At 40.8% G+C, this 20,335-nt stretch overlaps 6 pseudogenes; all 6 read left to right on the top strand.

The window, feature by feature from the left end:
* The first annotated feature begins 15,360 nt into the window (after nucleotides 1-15,360).
* Nucleotides 15,361-15,480, top strand: LOC146727220 (5S ribosomal RNA; annotated as a pseudogene).
* Nucleotides 15,481-15,576: 96 nt separating this feature from the next.
* On the top strand, nucleotides 15,577-15,696 carry LOC146727219 (5S ribosomal RNA; annotated as a pseudogene).
* Nucleotides 15,697-15,792: 96 nt separating this feature from the next.
* LOC146727218 (5S ribosomal RNA) lies at nucleotides 15,793-15,912 on the top strand (annotated as a pseudogene).
* A 96-nt stretch (nucleotides 15,913-16,008) lies between these two features.
* LOC146727217 (5S ribosomal RNA) lies at nucleotides 16,009-16,128 on the top strand (annotated as a pseudogene).
* A 96-nt stretch (nucleotides 16,129-16,224) lies between these two features.
* Nucleotides 16,225-16,344, top strand: LOC146727216 (5S ribosomal RNA; annotated as a pseudogene).
* Nucleotides 16,345-16,441: 97 nt separating this feature from the next.
* On the top strand, nucleotides 16,442-16,561 carry LOC146727215 (5S ribosomal RNA; annotated as a pseudogene).
* Nucleotides 16,562-20,335: the final 3,774 nt, after the last annotated feature.

The raw sequence follows: 20,335 nt of genomic DNA, 5'->3' as shown, positions 1-20,335 counted from the left end.
ACTTTGCCACAACTTTTCAGTACTTTGCCACACTTTTCAGTAGTTTGCCACTAATTTTCAGCACTTTGCCACAACTTTTCTGTACTTTGCGACACTTTTTCAGTACTTTGCCTTGACTTTGCCACAACTTTGCAGTACTTTGCCACCATTTTCAGTACTTTGCAACTGCTTTTCAGTACTTTGCCACTAATTTTCAGATCTTTGCCACAACTTTTCAGTTCTTTGCACACTTTTCAGCACTTTGCCACTACTTTTCAGTACTTTGCCACTACTTTTCAGCACTTTGCCACTACCTTTCAGTACTTTGCCACAACTTTTCAATACTTTGCCACACATTTCAGTACTTTGCCATGACTTTGCCACAACTTTTCAGTACTTTGCCACACTTTTCAGTACTTTGCCACTACTTTTCAGCACTTTGCCACAACTTTTCTGTACTTTGCCACACTTTTTCAGTACTTTGCCATGACTTTGCCACAACTTTTCAGTACTTTGCCACACTTTTCAATACTTTGCCACTACTTTTCAGCACTTTGCCACGACTTTGCCACAACTTTTCAGTACTTTGCCACACTTTTCAGTACTTTGCCACTACTTTTCAGCACTTTGCCACAACTTTTCAGTACTTTGCCACTACTTTTCAGCACTTTGCCACAACTTTTCAGCACTTCGCCACTGCCGTTCAGTACTTTGCCACAACTGTTCAGTACTTTGCCACACTTTTCAGTACTTTGCCACTACTTTTCAGCACTTTGCCACAACTTTTCTGTACTTTGCCACAGTTTTTCAGTACTTTGCCACACTTTTTCAGTACTTTGCCATGACTTTGCCACAACTTTTCAGTACTTTGCCACACTTTTCAATACTTTGCCACTACTTTTCAGCACTTTGCCACGACTTTGCCACAACTTTTCAGTACTTTGCCACACTTTTCAGTACTTTGCCACTACTTTTCAGCACTTTGCCACAACTTTTCAGTACTTTGCCACTACTTTTCAGCACATTGCCACAACTTTTCAGCACTTCGCCACTGCCGTTCAGTACTTTGCCACAACTGTTCAGTACTTTGCCACACTTTTCAGTACTTTGCCACTACTTTTCAGCACTTTGCCACAACTTTTCTGTACTTTGCCACAGTTTTTCAGTACTTTGCCACGACTTTGCCACAACTTTTCAGTACTTTGCCACTCTTTTCAGTACTTTGACACTACTTTTCAGCACTTTGCCACAACTTTTCAGTACTTTGCCACTACTTTTCAGCACTTTGCCACAACATTTCAGTACTTGGCCACACTTTTCAGGAGTTTGCCACACTTTTCAGTAATTTGCCACAACTTTTCAGTACATTGCCACACTTTTCAGCACTTTGCCACTACCTTTCAGTACTTTGCCACTACTTTTCAGAACTTTGTCACAACTTTTCAGTACTTTGCCACACTTTTCAGTACTTTGCCACACTTTTCAGTAATTTGCCTCTGCTTTTCAGCACATTGCCACAACTTTTCAGTAATTTGCCACACTGTTGAGTACTTTGCCACGACTTTGCCACAACTTGTCAGTACTTTGCCACTACTTTTCAGTACTTTGCCACTGCTTTTCAGTACTTTGCCACAACTTTTCAGCACTTTGCCACAACTTTTCAGTACTTTGCCACTGCTTTTCAGTACTTTGCCACAACTTTTCAGCACTTTGCCACAACGTTTCAGTACTTTGCCACACTTTTTCAGTACTTTGCCACTACTTTTCAGCACTTCGCCACTGCCTTTCAGTACTTTGCCACAACTTTTCAGTACTTTGCCACACTTTTCAGTACATTGCCACGACTTTGCCACAACTTTTCAGTACTTTGCCACACTTTTCAGTACTTTGCCACTACTTTTCAGCACTTTGCCACAACGTTTCAGTACTTTGCCACTACTTGTCATCACTTTGCCACACTTTTCAACACTTTGCCACTGCTTTTCACTATTTTGCCACTACTTTTCAGGACTTTGCCACATCTTTTCAGTACTTGGCCACACTTTTCAGGAGTTTGCCACACTTTTCAGTACTTTGCCACTACTTTTCAGCACTTTGCCACAAATTTTCAGTACTTTGCCACACTTTTCAGTACTTTGCCACGACTTTGCCACAACTTCTCAGTACTTTGCTAAACTTTTCAGTACTTTGCCACTGCTTTTCAGTACTTTGCCAGGCTTTTCAGAACTTTGCCACAACTTTTCAATACTTTGCCACACTTTTCAGTACTTTGCCACTACTTTTCAGCATTTTGACAAAACTTTTCAGTACTTTGCCACACTTTTCAGTACTTTGCCACGACTTTGCCACAACTTTTCATTACTTTGCCACACTTTTCAGTACTGTTCCACTGCTTTTCAGTACTTTGCCACTATTTTTCAGCACTTTGCCACAACTTTTCAGTACTTTGCCACCCTTTTCAGCACTTTGCTACTACCTTTCAGTACTTTGCCACAACTTTTCAGTACTTTGCCACACATTTCAGTACTTTGCCATGACTTTGCTACAACCTTTCAGTACTTTGCCACACTTTTCAGTAGTTTGCCACTAATTTTAAACACTTTGCCACAACTTTTCTGTACTTTGCCACACTTTTTCAGTTCTTTGCCACGACTTTGCCACAACTTTGCAGTACTTTGCCACCATTTTCAGTACTTTGCAACTGCTTTTCAGTAGTTTGCCACTAATTTTCAGTACTTTGCCACGACTTTGCCACAACTTTTCAGTACTTTGCCACTGCTTTTCAGTACTTTGCCACAACTTTTCAGCACTTTGCCACAACTTTTCAGTACATTGCCACACTTTTCAGCACTTTGCCACTACCTTTCAGTACTTTGCCACTACTTTTCAGAACTTTGTCACAACTTTTCAGTACTTTGCCACACTTTTCAGTACTTTGCAACACTTTTCAGTAATTTGCCTCTACTTTTCAGCACATTGCCACAACTTTTCAGTAATTTGCTACACTGTTGAGTACTTTGCCACGACTTTGCCACAACTTTTCAGTACTGTTCCACTGCTTTTCAGTACTTTGCCACTACTTTTCAGAACTTTGCCACAACTTTTCAATACTTTGCCACACTTTTCAGTACTTTGCCACTACTTTTCAGCATTTTGACAAAACTTTTCAGTACTTTGCCACACTTTTCAGTACATTGCCACGACTTTGCCACAACTTTTCATTACTTTGCCACACTTTTCAGTACTGTTCCACTGCTTTTTAGTACTTTGCCACTACTTTTCAGCACTTTGCCACAACTTTTCAGTACTTTGCCACCCTTTTCAGCACTTTGCTACTACCTTTCAGTACTTTGCCACAACTTTTCAGTACTTTGCCACACATTTCAGTACTTTGCCATGACTTTGCTACAACCTTTCAGTACTTTGCCACACTTTTCAGTAGTTTACCACTAATTTTAAACACTTTGCCACAACTTTTCTGTACTTTGCCACACTTTTTCAGTTCTTTGCCACGACTTTGCCACAACTTTGCAGTACTTTGCCACCATTTTCAGTACTTTGCAACTGCTTTTCAGTAGTTTGCCACTAATTTTCAGTACTTTGCCACGACTTTGCCACAACTTTTCAGTACATTGCCACTGCTTTTCAGTACTTTGCCACAACTTTTCAGCACTTTGCCACAACTTTTCAGTACATTGCCACACTTTTCAGCACTTTGCCACTACCATTCAGTACTTTGCCACTACTTTTCAGAACTTTGTCACAACTTTTCAGTACTTTGCCACACTTTTCAGTACTTTGCCACACTTTTCAGTAATTTGCCTCTACTTTTCAGCACATTGCCACAACTTTTCAGTAATTTGCTACACTGTTGAGTACTTTGCCACGACTTTGCCACAACTTTTCAGTACTGTTCCACTGCTTTTCAGTACTTTGCCACTACTTTTCAGCACTTTGCCACAACTTTTCAGTACTTTGCCACCCTTTTCAGCACGTTGCTACTACCTTTCAGTACTTTGCCACAACTTTTCAGTACTTTGCCACACATTTCAGTACTTTGCCATGACTTTGCCACAACTTTTCAGTACTTTGCCACACTTTTCAGTAGTTTGCCACTAATTTTCAGCACTTTGCCACAACTTTTCTGTACTTTGCGACACTTTTTCAGTACTTTGCCACGACTTTGCCACAACTTTGCAGTACTTTGCCACCATTTTCAGTTCTTTGCAACTGCTTTTCAGTACTTTGCCACTAATTTTCAGATCTTTGCCACAACTTTTCAGTACTTTGCACACTTTTCAGCACTTTGCCACTACTTTTCAGTACTTTGCCACTACTTTTCAGCACTTTGCCACGACTTTGCCACAACTTTTCAGTACTTTGCCACCCTTTTCAGCCCTTTGCCACTACCTTTCAGTACTTTGCCACAACTTTTCAGTACTTTGCCACACATTTCAGTACTTTGCCATGACTTTGCCACAACTTTTCAGTACTTTGCCACACTTTTCAGTACTTTGCCACTACTTTTCGGCACTTTGCCACAACTTTTCTGTACTTTGCCACACTTTTTCAGTACTTTGCCATGACTTTGCCACACTTTTCAATACTTTGCCACTACTTTCCTGCACTTTGCCACGACTTTGCCACAACTTTTCAGTACTTTGCCACACTTTTCAGTACTTTGCCACTACTTTTCAGCACTTTGCCACAACTTTTCAGTACTTTGCCACTACTTTTCAGCACTTTGCCACAACTTTTCAGCACTTCGCCACTGCCGTTCAGTACTTTGCCACAACTTTTTAGTACTTTGCCACACTTTTCAGTACTTTGCCACTACTTTTCAGCACTTTGCCACAACTTTTCTGTACTTTGCCACACATTGTCAGTACTTTGCCACGACTTTGCCACAACTTTTCAGTACTTTGCCACTCTTTTCAGTACTTTGACACTACTTTTTAGCACTTTGCCACAACTTTTCAGTACTTTGCCACTACTTTTCAGCACTTTGCCACAACATTTCAGTACTTGGCCACACTTTTCAGGAGTTTGCCACACTTTTCAGTAATTTGCCACAACTTTTCAGTACATTGCCACACTTTTCAGCACTTTGCCACTACCTTTCAGTACTTTGCCACTACTTTTCAGAACTTTGTCACAACTTTTCAGTACTTTGCCACACTTTTCAGTACTTTGCCACACTTTTCAGTAATTTGCCTCTACTTTTCAGCACATTGCCACAACTTTTCAGTAATTTGCCACACTGTTGAGTACTTTGCCACGACTTTGCCACAACTTTTCAGTACTTTGCCACACTTTTCAGTACATGGCACTGCTTTTCAGTACTTTGCCACAACTTTTCAGCACTTTGCCACAATTTTTCATTACTTTGCCGCTGCTTTTCAGTACTTTGCCACAACTTTTCAGTAATTTGCCACACTGTTGAGTACTTTGCCACGACTTTGCCACAACTTTTCAGTACTTTGCCACACTTTTCAGTACTTTGCCACTGCTTTTCAGTACTTTGCCACAACTTTTCAGCACTTTGCCACAACTTTTCAGTACTTTGCCACTGCTTTTCAGTACTTTGCCACAACTTTCTGCACTTTGCCACAACGTTACAGTACTTTGCCACACTTTTTCAGTACTTTGCCACTACTTTTCAGCACTTCGCCACTGCCTTTCAGTAATTTGCCACAACTTTCCAGTACTTTGCCACACTTTTCAGTACATTGCCACGACTTTGCCACAACTTTTCAGTACTTTGCCACACTTTTCAGTACTTTGCCACTACTTTTCAGCACTTTGCCACAACTTTTCAGTACTTTGCCACTACTTGTCATCACTTTGCCACACTTTTCAACACTTTGCCTCTGCTTTTCACTATTTTGCCACTACTTTTCAGCACTTTGCCACATCTTTTCAGTACTTGGCCACACTTTTCAGGAGTTTGCCACACTTTTCAGTACTTTGCCACTACTTTTCAGCACTTTGCCACAACTTTTCAGTACTTTGCCACACTTATCAGTACTTTGCCACGACTTTGCCACAACTTCTCAGTACTTTCCTAAACTTTTCAGTACTTTGCCACTGCTTTTCAGTACTTTGCCAAGGCTTTTCAGCACTTTGCCACAACTTTTTAATACTTTGCCACACTTTTCAGTACTTTGCCACTACTTTTCAGCATTTTGACAAAACTTTTCAGTACTTTGCCACACTTTTCAGTACTTTGCCACGACTTTGCCACAACTTTTCATAACTTTGCCACACTTTTCAGTACTGTTCCACTGCTTTTCAGTACTTTGCCACTACTTTTCAGCACTTTGCCACAACTTTTCAGTACTTTGCCACCCTTTTCAGCACTTTGCTACTACCTGTCAGTACTTTGCCACAACCTTTTCAGTACTTTGCCACACATTTCAGTACTTTGCCATGACTTTGCCACAACTTTTCAGTACTTTGCCACACTTTTCAGTAGTTTGCCACTAATTTTAAACACTTTGCCACAACTTTTCTGTACTTTGCCACACTTTTTCAGTACTTTGCCACGACTTTGCCACAACTTTGCCACAACTTTGCAGTACTTTACCACCATTTTCAGTACTTTGCAACTGCTTTTCAGTAGTTTGCCACTAATTTTCAGTACTTTGCCACGACTTTGCCACAACTTTTCAGTACTTTGCCACTGCTTTTCAGTACTTTGCCACAACTTTTCAGCACTTTGCCACAACTTTTCAGTACATTGCCACAACTTTTCAGCACTTTGCCACTACCTTTCAGTACTTTGCCACTACTTTTCAGAACTTTGTCACAACTTTTCAGTACTTTGCCACACTTTTCAGTACTTTGCCACACTTTTCAGTAATTTGCCTCTACTTTTCAGCACATTGCCACAACTTTTCAGTAATTTGCTACACTGTTGAGTACTTTGCCACGACTTTGCCACAACTTTTCAGTACTGTTCCACTGCTTTTCAGTACTTTGCCACTACTTTTCAGCACTTTGCCACAACTTTTCAGTACTTTGCCACCCTTTTCAGCACTTTGCTACTACCTTTCAGTACTTTGCCACAACTTTTCAGTACTTTGCCACACATTTCAGTACTTTGCCATGACTTTGCCACAACTTTTCAGTACTTTGCTACACTTTTCAGTAGTTTGCCACACATTTTCAGCACTTTGCCACAACTTTTCTGTACTTTGCGACACTTTTTCAGTACTTTGCCACGACTTTGCCACAACTTTGCAGTACTTTGCCACCATTTTCAGTACTTTGCAACTGCTTTTCAGTACTTTGCCACTAATTTTCAGATCTTTGCCACAACTTTTCAGTACTTTGCACACTTTTCAGCACATTGCCACTACTTTTCAGTACTTTGCCACTACTTTTCAGCACTTTGCCACGACTTTGCCACAACTTTTCAGTACTTTGCCACCCTTTTCAGCACTTTGCCACTACCTTTCAGTACTTTGCCACAACTTTTCAGTACTTTGCCACACATTTCAGTACTTTGCCATGACTTTGCCACAACTTGTCAGTACTTTGCCACACTTTTCAGTACTTTGCCACTACTTTTCAGCACTTTGCCACAACTTTTCTGTACTTTGCCACACTTTTGCAGTACTTTGTCATGACTTTGCCACAACTTTTCAGTACTTTGCCACACTTTTCAATACTTTGCCACTACTTTTTAGCACTTTGCCACGACTTTGCCACAACTTTTCAGTACTTTGCCACTACTTTTCAGCACTTTGCCACAACTTTTCAGTACTTTGCCACTACTTTTCAGCACTTTGCACAACTTTTCAGCACTTCGCTACTGCCGTTCAGTACTTTGCCAGAATTTGTCAGTACTTTGCCACACTTTTCACTACTTTGCCACTACTTTTCAGCACTTTGCCACAACTTTTCTGTACTTTGCCACACTTTGTCAGTACTTTGCCACGACTTTGCCACAACTTTTTAGTACTTTGCTTCTCTTTTCAGTACTTTGACTCTACTTTTCAGCACTTTGCCACAACTTTTCAGTACTTTGCCACTACTTTTCAACACTTTGCCACAACATTTCAGTACTTGGCCACACTTTTCAGGAGTTTGCCACACTTTTCAGTAATTTGCCACAACTTTTCAGTACATTGCCACACTTTTCAGCACTTTGCCACTACCTTTCAGTACTTTGCCACTACTTTTCAGAACTTTGTCACAACTTTTCAGTACTTTGCCACACTTTTCAGTACTTTGCCACACTTTTCAGTAATTTGCCTCTACTTTTCAGCACATTGCCACAACTTTTCAGTAATTTGCCACACTGTTGAGTACTTTGCCACGACTTTGCCACAACTTTTCAGTACTTTGCCACACTTTTCAGTACTTTGCCACTGCTTTTCAGTACTTTGCCACAACTTTTCATCACTTTGCCACAACTTTTCAGTACTTTGCCACTGCTTTTCAGTACTTTGCGACAACTTTTCAGCACTTTGCCACAACGTTTCAGTACTTTGCCACACTTTTTCAGTACTTTGCCACTACTTTTCAGCACTTCGCCACTGCCTTTCAGTACTTTGCCACAACTTTTCAGTACTTTGCCACACTTTTCAGTACATTGCCACGACTTTGCCACAACTTTTCAGTACTTTGCCACACTTTTCAGTACTTTGCCACTACTTTTCAGCATTTTGCCACAACTTTTCAGTACTTTGCCACTACTTGTCATCACTTTGCCACACTTTTCAACACTTTGCCACTGCTTTTCACTATTTTGCCACTACTTTTCAGCACTTTGCCACATCTTTTCAGTACTTGGCCACACTTTTCAGGAGTTTGCCACACTTTTCAGTACTTTGCCACTACTTTTCACCACTTTGCCACAACTTTTCAGTACTTTGCCACACTTTTCAGTACTTTGCCACGACTTTGCCACAACTTCTCAGTACTTTGCTAAACTTTTCAGTACTTTGCCACTGCTTTTCAGTACTTTGCCAAGGCTTTTCAGCACTTTGCCACAACTTTTCAGTACTTTGCCACTACTTTTCAGCATTTTGACAAAACTTGTCAGTACTTTGCCACACTTTTCATTACTTTGCCACGACTTTGCCACAACATTTCATTACTTTGCCACACTTTTCAGTACTGTTCCACTGCTTTTCAGTACTTTGCCACTACTTTTCAGCACTTTGCCACAACTTTTCAGTACTTTGCCACCCTTTTCAGCACTTTGCTACTACCTTTCAGTACTTTGCCACAACTTTTCAGTATTTTGCCACACATTTCAGTACTTTGCCATGACTTTGCCACAACTTTTCAGTACTTTGCCACACTTTTCAGTAGTTTGCCACTAATTTTAAACACTTTGCCACAACTTTTCTGTACTTTGCCACACTTTTTCAGTACTTTGCCACGACTTTGCCACAACTTTGCAGTACTTTGCCACCATTTTCAGTACTTTGCAACTGCTTTTCAGTAGTTTGCCACTAATTTTCAGTACTTTGCCACGACTTTGCCACAACTTTTCAGTACTTTGCCACTGCTTTTCAGTACTTTGCCACACTTTTCAGTACTTTGCCACACTTTTCAGTAATTTGCCTCTACTTTTCAGCACATTGCCACAACTTTTCAGTAATTTGCTACCCTGTTGAGTACTTTGCCACGACTTTGCCACAACTTTTCAGTACTTTGCCACACTCTTCAGTACTTTGTCACAGCTTTTCAGTACTTTGCCACAACTTTTCAGCACTTTGCCACAACTTATCAGTACTTTGCCACTGCTTTTCAGTACTTTGCCACAAATTTTCAGCACTTTGCCACAACGTTTCAGTACTTTGCCACAACTTTTCAGTACTTTGCCACACTTTTCAGTACATTGCCACGACTTTGCCACAACTTTTCAGTACTTTGCCACACTCTTCAGTACTTTGTCACAGCTTTTCAGTACTTTGCCACAACTTTTCAGTACATTGCCACACTTTTCAGCACTTTGCCACTACCTTTCAGTACATTGCCACTACTTTTCAGAACTTTGTCACAACTTTTCAGTACTTTGCCACACTTTTCAGTACTTTGCCACACTTTTCAGTAATTTGCCTCTACTTTTCAGCACATTGCCACAACTTTTCAGTAATTTGCCACACTGTTGAGTACTTTGCCACGACTTTGCCACAACTTTTCAGTACTTTGCCACACTTTTCAGTACTTTGCCACTGCTTTTCAGTACTTTGCCACAACTTTTCATCACTTTGCCACAACTTTTCAGTACTTTGCCACTGCTTTTCAGTACTTTGCCACAACTTTTCAGCACTTTGCCACAACGTTTCAGTACTTTGCCACACTTTTTCAGTACTTTGCCACTACTTTTCAGCACTTCGCCACTGCCTTTCAGTACTTTGCCACAACTTTTCAGTACTTTGCCACACTTTTCAGTACATTGCCACGACTTTGCCACAACTTTTCAGTACTTTGCCACACTTTTCAGTACTTTGCCACTACTTTTCAGCACTTTGCCACAACTTTTCAGTACTTTGCCACTACTTGTCATCACTTTGCCACACTTTTCAACACTTTGCCACTGCTTTTCACTATTTTGCCACTACTTTTCAGCACTTTGCCACATCTTTTCAGTACTTGGCCACACTTTTCAGGAGTTTGCCACACTTTTCAGTACTTTGCCACTACTTTTCACCACTTTGCCACAACTTTTCAGTACTTTGCCACACTTTTCAGTACTTTGCCACGACTTTGCCACAACTTCTCAGTACTTTGCTAAACTTTTCAGTACTTTGCCACTGCTTTTCAGTACTTTGCCAAGGCTTTTCAGCACTTTGCCACAACTTTTCAGTACTTTGCCACTACTTTTCAGCATTTTGACAAAACTTGCCAGTACTTTGCCACACTTTTCATTACTTTGCCACGACTTTGCCACAACTTTTCATTACTTTGCCACACTTTTCAGTACTGTTCCACTGCTTTTCAGTACTTTGCCACTACTTTTCAGCACTTTGCCACAACTTTTCAGTACTTTGCCACCCTTTTCAGCACTTTGCTACTACCTTTCAGTACTTTGCCAAAACTTTTCAGTATTTTGCCACACATTTCAGTACTTTGCCATGACTTTGCCACAACTTTTCAGTACTTTGCCACACTTTTCAGTAGTTTGCCACTAATTTTAAACACTTTGCCACAACTTTTCTGTACTTTGCCACACTTTTTCAGTACTTTGCCACGACTTTGCCACAACTTTGCAGTACTTTGCCACCATTTTCAGTACTTTGCAACTGCTTTTCAGTAGTTTGCCACTAATTTTCAGTACTTTGCCACGACTTTGCCACAACTTTTCAGTACTTTGCCACTGCTTTTCAGTACTTTGCCACACTTTTCAGTACTTTGCCACACTTTTCAGTAATTTGCCTCTACTTTTCAGCACATTGCCACAACTTTTCAGTAATTTGCTACCCTGTTGAGTACTTTGCCACGACTTTGCCACAACTTTTCAGTACTTTGCCACACTCTTCAGTACTTTGTCACAGCTTTTCAGTACTTTGCCACAACTTTTCAGCACTTTGCCACAACTTATCAGTACTTTGCCACTGCTTTTCAGTACTTTGACACAAATTTTCAGCACTTTGCCACAACGTTTCAGTACTTTGCCACAACTTTTCAGTACTTTGCCACACTTTTCAGTACATTGCCACGACTTTGCCACAACTTTTCAGTACTTTGCCACACTCTTCAGTACTTTGTCACAGCTTTTCAGTACTTTGCCACAACTTTTCAGCACTTTGCCACAACTTATCAGTACTTTGCCACTGCTTTTCAGTACTTTGCCACTACTTTTCAGCACTTCGCCACTGCCTTTCAGTACTTTGCCACAACTTTTCAGTACTTTGCCACACTTTTCAGTACATTGCCACGACTTTGCCACTACTTTTCAGCACTTTGCCACACTTTTCAGCACTTTGCCACTACTTTTCAGCACTTTGCCACACTTTTCAGTACTTTGCCACTACTTTTCAGCACTTTGCCACAACTTTTCAGTACTTTGTCACCCTTTTCAGCACTTTGCTACTACCTTTCAGTACTTTGCCACACATTTCAGTACTTTGCCACACATTTCAGTACTTTGCCATGACTTTGCCACAACTTTTCAGTACTTTGCCACACTTTTCAGTAGTTTGCCACTAATTTTCAGCACTTTGCCACAACTTTTCTGTACTTTGCGACACTTTTTCAGTACTTTGCCACGACTTTGCAACTGCTTTTCAGTACTTTGCCACCATTTTCAGTACTTTGCAACTGCTTTTCAGTACTTTGCCACTAATTTTCAGATCTTTGCCACAACTTTTCAGTACTTTGCACACTTTTCAGCACTTTGCCACTACTTTTCAGTACTTTGCCACTACTTTTCAGCACTTTGCCACGACTTTGCCACAACTTTACAGTACTTTGCCACCCTTTTCAGCACTTTGCCAATACCTTTCAGTACTTTGCCACAACTTTTCAGTACTTTGCCACACATTTCAGCACTTTGCCATGACTTTGCCACAACTTTTCAGTACTTTGCCACACTTTTCAGTACTTTGCCACTACTTTTCAGCACTTTGCCACAACTTTTCTGTACTTTGCCACACTTTTTCAGTACTTTGCCATGACTTTGCCACAACTTGTCAGTACTTTGCCACACTTTTCAATACTTTGCCACTACTTTTCAGCACTTTGCCACAACTTGTCAGTACTTTGCCACTACTTTTCATCACTTTGCCACACTTTTCAACTCTTTGCCACTGCTTTTCACTACTTTGCCACTAATTTTCATCACTTTGCCACAACTTTTCAGTACTTGGCCACAATTTTCAGGAGTTTGCCACACTTTTCAGTGCTTTGCCGCTACTTTTCAGCACTTTGCCACAAATTTTCAGTACTTTGCCACACTTCTCAGCACTTTGCCACTACTTTTCAGTACTTTGCCACTACTTTTCAGCACTTTGCCACAACTTGTCAGTACTTTGCCACACTTTTCAGTACTTTGCCTCTACTTTTCAGCACATTGCCACAACTTTTCAGTACTTTGTCACACTGTTGAGTACTTTGCCACGACTTTGCCACAACTTTTCAGTACTTTGCCACACTTTTCATTACTTTGCCACTGCTTTTCAGTACTTTGCCACAACTTTTCAGCACTTTGCCACAACTTTTCAGTACTTTGCCACACTTTTCAGCACTTTGCCACAACTTTTCAGTACTTTGCCACAACTTTTCAGCACTTTGCCACAACTTTTCAGTACTTTGCCACACTTTTCAGCACTTTGCCACAACATTTCAGTACTTTGCCACTGCTTTTCAGAACTTTGCCACAACTTTTCAGTAATTTGCCACACTTTTCAGTACTTTTCCACGACTTTGCCACAACTTTTCAGTACTTTGCCACACTTTTCAGCACTTTGCCACAACATTTCAGTACTTTGCCATAACTTTGCCACAACTTTTCAGTACTTTGCCACACTTTTCAGTACTTTGCCACGACTTTGCCACAACTTTGCAGTACTTTGCCACCATTTTCATTACTTTGCAACTGCTTTTCAGTACTTTGCCACTAATTGTCAGCACTTTGCCACAACTTTCCAGTACCTTGCACACTTTTCAGCACTTTGCCACTACTTTTCAGTACTTTGCCACTGCTTTTCAGCACTTTGCCACGAATTTGCCACAAGTTTTCAGTACTTTGCCACACTTTTCAGTACGTTGCCACTACTTTTCAGCACTTTACCACAACTTTTCTGTACTTTGCCACGCTTTTCAATACTTTGCCACGACTTTGCCACAACTTTTGAGTACTTTGCCACACTTTTCAATACTTTGCCACTAATTTTCAGCACTTTGCCACAACTTTTCAGTACTTTGCCACTACTTTTCAGCACTTTGCCACAACTTTTCAGGACTTTGCCACACTTTTCAGTCCTTTGCCACTACTTTTCAGCACTTTGCCACAACTTGTCTATACTTTGCCACACTTTTCAGTACTTTGCCACGACTTTGCCACAAATTTGCCACAATTTTCAATACTTTGCCACTGCTTTTCAATACTTTGCCACTACTTTTCAGCACTTTGCCACAACTTTTCAGTACTTTGCCACACTTTTCAGTAATTTGCCTCTACTTTTCAGCACTTTGCCACAACTTTTCAGTACTTTGCCACACTTTTCAGTACTTTGCCACGACATTGCCACAACTTTTCAGTACTTTGCCACACTTTTCAGTACTTTGCCACGACTTTGCCACAAATTTGCCACAATTTTCAATACTTTGCCACTAATTTTCAGTACTTTGCCACTACTTTTCAGCACTTTGCCACGACTTTTCAATACTTTGCCACACTTTTCAGTACTTTGCCTCTACTTTTCAGCACTTTGCCACAACTTTTCAGTACTTTGCCACACTTTTCAGTACTTTGCCACGACATTGCCACAACTTTTCAGTACTTTGCCACACTTTTCAGTACTTTGCCACAACTTTTCTGTACTTTGCAACGACTTTGCCACAACTTTTCAGTACTTTGCCACACTTTTCAGCACTTTGCCACAACTTTTCAGTACTTTGCCTCGACTTTGCCACAACTTTTCAGTACTTTGCCACACATTTCAGTACTTTGCCACTACTTTTCAGCACTTTGCCACAACTTTTCTGTACTTTGCCACATTTTTCAGTACTTTGCAACGACTTTGACACAACTTTGCAGTACTTTGCCACCCTTTTCAACACTTTGCCACTGCTTTTCACTACTTTGCCACTAATTGTCATCACTTTGCCACAACTTTTCAGTACTTGGCCACACTTTTCAGGAGTTTGCCACACTTTTCAGTGCTTTGCCGCTACTTTTCAGCACTTTGCCACAAATTTTCAGTACTTTGCCACACTTCTCAGCACGTTGCCACTACTTTTCAGTACTTTGCCACTACTTTTCAGCACTTTGCCACAACTTTTCAGTACTTTGCCACACTTTTCAGTACTTTGCCTCTACTTTTCAGCACATTGCCACAACTTTTCAGTACTTTGCCACACTGTTGAGTACTTTGCCACGACTTTGCCACAACTTTTCAGTACTTTGCCACACTTTTCAGTACTTTGCCACTGCTTTTCAGTACTTTGCCACAACTTTTCAGCACTTTGCCACAACTTTTCAGTACTTTGCCACACTTTTCAGCACTTTGCCACTACTTTTCAGTACTTTGCCACAACTTTTCAGCACTTTGCCACAACTTTTCAGTACTTTGCCACACTTTTCAGCACTTTGCCACTACTTTTCAGTACTTTGCCACTGCTTTTCAGCATTTAATGCTTCGTCTAGGCAAACAATCATGGGAAAAAGTTAGTATATACAATTCGGACGAATATTCAGCCTACTGCCAAACCATTGCAGAATACACCAGTTCTCGTCCGATCACTCAAGTTAAGCTGCATCGGGCGTTGTTAGTACTTGAATGGGAGGACGGCTGAGAATACCACGTGCATTAGGCTCATCAATATTTTTATTCCACCGTACATACTAACTTATTCCCGGGATTATTTGCCTAGCCATAGTATTAAATTACATCCAATTTCGACGAATATACAGCCTACTGCCAACCCATTGCAGAATACACCAGTTCTCGTCTGATCACTGAAGTTAAGCTGCATCAGGCGTGATTAGTACTTGCATGGGAGACCGGCTGGGTACACCACGTGCATTAGGCTCGTCAACATTTTTATTCTACCGTACATACTAACATTTTCCCGGGATTTTTTGCCTAGCCGAAGTATTAAATTACATCCAATTCCGACGAATATTCAGCCTACTGCCAAACCATTGCAGAATACACCAGTTCTCGTCCGATCAATGAAGTTAAGCTGCATCGGGTGTGGTTAGTACTTGCATGGGAGACCGGCTGGGAATACCACGTGCAGTAGGGTCATCAACATTTTTATTCCACATTACATAGTAACTTTTTCCTATGATTTTTTGCCTAGCCGAAGCATTGAATGACATCCAATTGCGACAAATGTTTAGCCTACTGACAAACAATTGCAGAATACACCAGTTCTCGTCCGATCACTGAAGTTAAGTTGCATTGGGTGTGGTTAGTACTTGCATGGGAGACCGGCTGGGAACACCACGTGCATTAGGCTCATCAATAATTTTATTCTACCGTACATACTAACTTTTTCCAGGGATTTTTTGCCTAGCCGAAGTATTAAATTACATCCAATTCCGACGAATATTCGGCCTACTGCCAAACCATTGCAGAATACACCAGTTCTCGTCCGATCACTGAAGTTAAGCCGCATCGGGCGTGGTTAGTACTTGCACGGGAGACCTGCTGGGAATACCACGTGCAGTAGGCTCATCAACATTTTTATTTCACATTACATACTAACTTTTTTTCCATGATTTTTTGCCTAGCCGAAGCATTAAATGACATCCAATTCCGACGAATATTCAGCCTACTGCCAAACCATTGCAGAATACACCAGTTCTTGTCCGATCACTGAATTTAAGCTGCATCGGGCGTGGTTAGTACTTGCATGGGAGACCTGCTGGGAATACCACGTGCAGTAGGCTTATCAACATTTTTATTCCACATTACATACTAACTTTTTCCCATGATTTTTTGCCTAGACGAATCACTAAATGATATACAATTCGGACAAATAGTCAGCCTACTGCCAAACCATTGCAGAATACACCAGTTCTCGTCCGATCACTGAAGTTAAGCTGAAGTTAAGCTGCATCAGGCGTTGTGGCAAAGTGCTGAAAAGTGTGGCAAAGTAATGAAAAGTTGTGGCAAAGTCGTGGAAATGTACTGAAAAGTGTGTTAATGTACTGAAAATTGTGGCAAAGTACTGAAAAGTTGTGGCAAAGTCGTTGCAAAGTACTGAAAAGTATGGCAAAGTACTGAAAAGTTGTGGCAAAGTGCTGAAAAGTAGTGGCAAAGTACTGAAAAGCAGTGGCAAAGTACTGAACAGAGTGGCAAAGTACTGAAAAGTTGTGGCAAAGTCGTGGAAAAGTACTGAAAAGTGTGGCAAAGTAATGAAAAGTTGTGGTAAAGTACTGAAAGGCAGTGGCGAAGTGCTGAAAAGTAGTGGCAAATTACTGAAAAGCAGTGGCAAAGAACTAAAAATTTGTTGCAAAGTGCTGAAAAGTTGTGGCAAAGTACTGAAAAGCAGTGGCAAAGTACTGAAAAGCAGTGGCAAAGTCGTGGCAAAGTACTGAAAAGTAGTGGCAAAGTACTGAAAAGTGTGGCAAAGTCATGAAAAGTGTGGCCAAGTACTGAAAAGTTGTGGCAAAGTGCTGAAAAGTAGTGGCAAAGTGCTGAAAAGTAGAGGCAAAGTACTGAAAAGTGTGGCAAAGTACTGAAAAGTTGTGGCAAAGTGCTGAAAAGTAGTGGCAAAGTACTGAAAAGTAGTGGCAAAGTGCTGAAAAGTGTGGCAAAGTACTGAAAAGTTGTGGCAAAGTGCTGAAAAGTAGTGGCAAAGTACTGAAAAGTGTGGCAAAGTCCTGAAAAGTGTGGCCAAGTACTGAAAAGTTGTGGCAAAGTGCTGAAAAGTAGTGGCAAAGTAGTGAAAAGCTGTGGCAAAGTGTTGAAAAGTGTGGCAAAGTGCTGAAAAGTAGTGGCAAAGTACTGAAATGTTGTGGCAAAGTGCTGAAAAGTGTGGCAAAGTAGTGAAAAGTTGTGGCAAAGTCGTGGCAAAGTACTGAAAAGTGTGGCAAAGTACTGAAAAGTTGTGACAGAGTTCTGAAAAGTAGTGGCAAAGTACTGAAAGGTAGTGGCAAAGTGCTGAAAATTGTGGCAAAGTACTGAAAAGTAGTGGCAAAGTACTGAAAAGCAGTGGCAAAGTGCTGAAAAGCAGTGTCAAAGTACTGAAAAGTGTGGCAAAGTACTGAAAAGTTGTGGCAAAGTCGTTGCAAAGTACTGAAAAGTATGGCAAAGTACTGAAAAGTTGTGGCAAAGTGCTGAAAAGTAGTGGCAAAGTACTGAAAAGCAGTGGCAAAGTACTGAACAGAGTGGCAAAGTACTGAAAAGTTGTGGCAAAGTCGTGGCAAAGTACTGAAAAGTGTGGCAAAGTAATGAAAAGTTGTGGCAAAGTACTGAAAGGCAGTGGCAAAGAACTGAAAAGTTGTTGCAAAGTGCTGAAAAGTTGTGGCAAAGTACTGAAAAGCAGTGGCAAAGTACTGAAAAGTGTGGCAAAGTCGTGGCAAAGTACTCAACAGTGTGGCAAAGTACTGAAAAGTTGTGGCAAAGTGCTGAAAAGTAGTGGCAAAGTACTGAAAAGTAGTGGCAAAGTGCTGAAAAGTGTGGCAAAGTACTGAAAAGTTGTGGCAAAGTGCTGAAAAGTAGTGGCAAAGTACTGAAAAGTGTGGCAAAGTCCTGAAAAGTGTGGCCAAGTACTGAAAAGTTGTGGCAAAGTGCTGAAAAGTAGTGGCAAAGTAGTGAAAAGCTGTGGCAAAGTGTTGAAAAGTGTGGCAAAGTGATGAAAAGTAGTTGGAAAGTACTGAAATGTTGTGGCAAAGAGCTGAAAAGTGTGGCAAAGTAGTGAAAAGTTGTGGCAAAGTCGTGGCAAAATACTGAAAAGTGTGGCAAAGTACTGAAAAGTTGTGGCAAAGTGCTGAAAAGTAGTGGCATAGTACTGAAAAGTTGTGGCAAAGTACTGAAATGCAGTGGCGAAGTGCTGAAAAGTACTGGCAAAGTACTGAAAAAGTGTGGCAAAGTACTGAAAAGTTGTGGCAAAGTGCTGAAAAGTTGTGGCAAAGTACTGAAAAGCAGTGGCAAAGTATTGAAAAGTGTGGCAAAGTACTGAAAAGTTGTGGCAAAGTCGTGGCAAAGTACTGAAAAGTGTGGCAAAGTAATGAAAAGTTGTGGCAAAGTACTGAAAGGCAGTGGCGAAGTGCTGAAAAGTAGTGGCAAAGTACTGAAAAGCAGTGGCAAAGAACTGAAAAGTTGTTGCAAAGTGCTGAAAAGTTGTGGCAAAGTACTGAAAAGCAGTGGCAAAGTACTGAAAAGTGTGGCAAAGTCGTGGCAAAGTACACAACAGTGTGGCAAAGTACTGAAAAGTTGTGGCAAAGTGCTGAAAAGTAGAGGCAAAGTACTGAAAAGTGTGGCAAAGTACTAAAAAGTTGTGGCAAAGTGCTGAAAAGTAGTAGCAAGGGCCTGAAAAGTAGTGGCAAAGTGCTGAAAAGTGTGGCAAAGTACTGAAAAGTTGTGGCAAAGTGCTGAAAATTAGTGGCAAAGTACTGAAAAGTGTGGCAAAGTCCTGAAAAGTGTGGCCAAGTACTGAAAAGTTGTGGCAAAGTGCTGAAAAGTAATGGCAAAGTAGTGAAAAGTTGTGGCAAAGTCGTGGCAAAGTACTGAAAAGTGTGGCAAAGTACTGAAAAGTTGTGACAGAGTTCTGAAAAGTAGTGGCAAAGTACTGAAAGGTAGTGGCAAAGTGCTGAAAAGTGTGGCAAAGTACTGAAAAGTAGTGGCAAAGTACTGAAATGCAGTGGCAAAGTACTAAAAAGCAGTGGCAAAGTACTGAAAAGTGAGGCAAAGTACTGAAAAGTTGTGGCAAAGTCGTGGTAAAGTACTGAAAAGTGTGGCAAAATACTGAAAAGTTTGTCAAAATGCTGAAAAGTAGTGGCAAAGTACTGAAAAGTGTTGCAAAGTACTGAAAAGTTGTGGCAAAGTGCTGAAAAGCCTTGGCAAAGTACTGAAAAGTGTGGCAAAGTACTGAAAAGTTGTGGCAAAGTGCTGAAAAGTAGTGGCAAAGTACTGAAAAGTAGTGGCAAAGTGCTGAAAAGTGTGACAAAGTACTAAAAAGTTGTGGCAAAGTGCTGAAAAGTAGTGGCAAAGTACTGAAAAGTTGTGGCAAAGTACTGAAAGGCAGTGGCGAAGTGCTGAAAAGTAATGGCAAAGTACTGAAAAAGTGTGGCAAAGTACTGAAAAGTTGTTGCAAAGTGCTGAAAAGTTGTGGCAAAGTACTGAAAAGCAGTGGCAAAGTACTGAAAAGTGTGGCAAAGTACTGAAAAGTTGTGGCAAAGTCGTGGCAAAGTACTGAACAGTGTAGCAAAGTACTGAAAAGTTGTGGCAAAGTGCTGAAAAGTAGAGGCAAACTACTGTTAAGTGTGGCAAAGTACTTAAAAATTGTGGCAAAGTGCTGGAAAATAGTGGCAAAGTACTGAAAAGTTGTGGCAAAGTACTGAAAAGCGTGGCAAAGTACAGAAAAGTTGTGGCAAAGTGCCGAAAAGTAGTGGCAAATTACTGAAAAGTGCGGCAAAGTACTGAAAGGTTGTGGCAAAGTCGTGGCAAAGTGCTGAAAAGTAGTGGCAAAATGCTGACAAGTGTGGTAAAGTACTAAA

This window comes from Saccoglossus kowalevskii, unplaced genomic scaffold (genome assembly GCF_978046115.1).
Source record: "Saccoglossus kowalevskii unplaced genomic scaffold, keSacKowa6.1 SCAFFOLD_24, whole genome shotgun sequence".
Classification (NCBI taxonomy): Eukaryota; Metazoa; Hemichordata; class Enteropneusta; family Harrimaniidae; genus Saccoglossus; species Saccoglossus kowalevskii.
The sequence above is the reverse complement of the archived record's forward strand: the minus strand, read 5'-3'. Positions and strand labels throughout refer to the sequence as shown.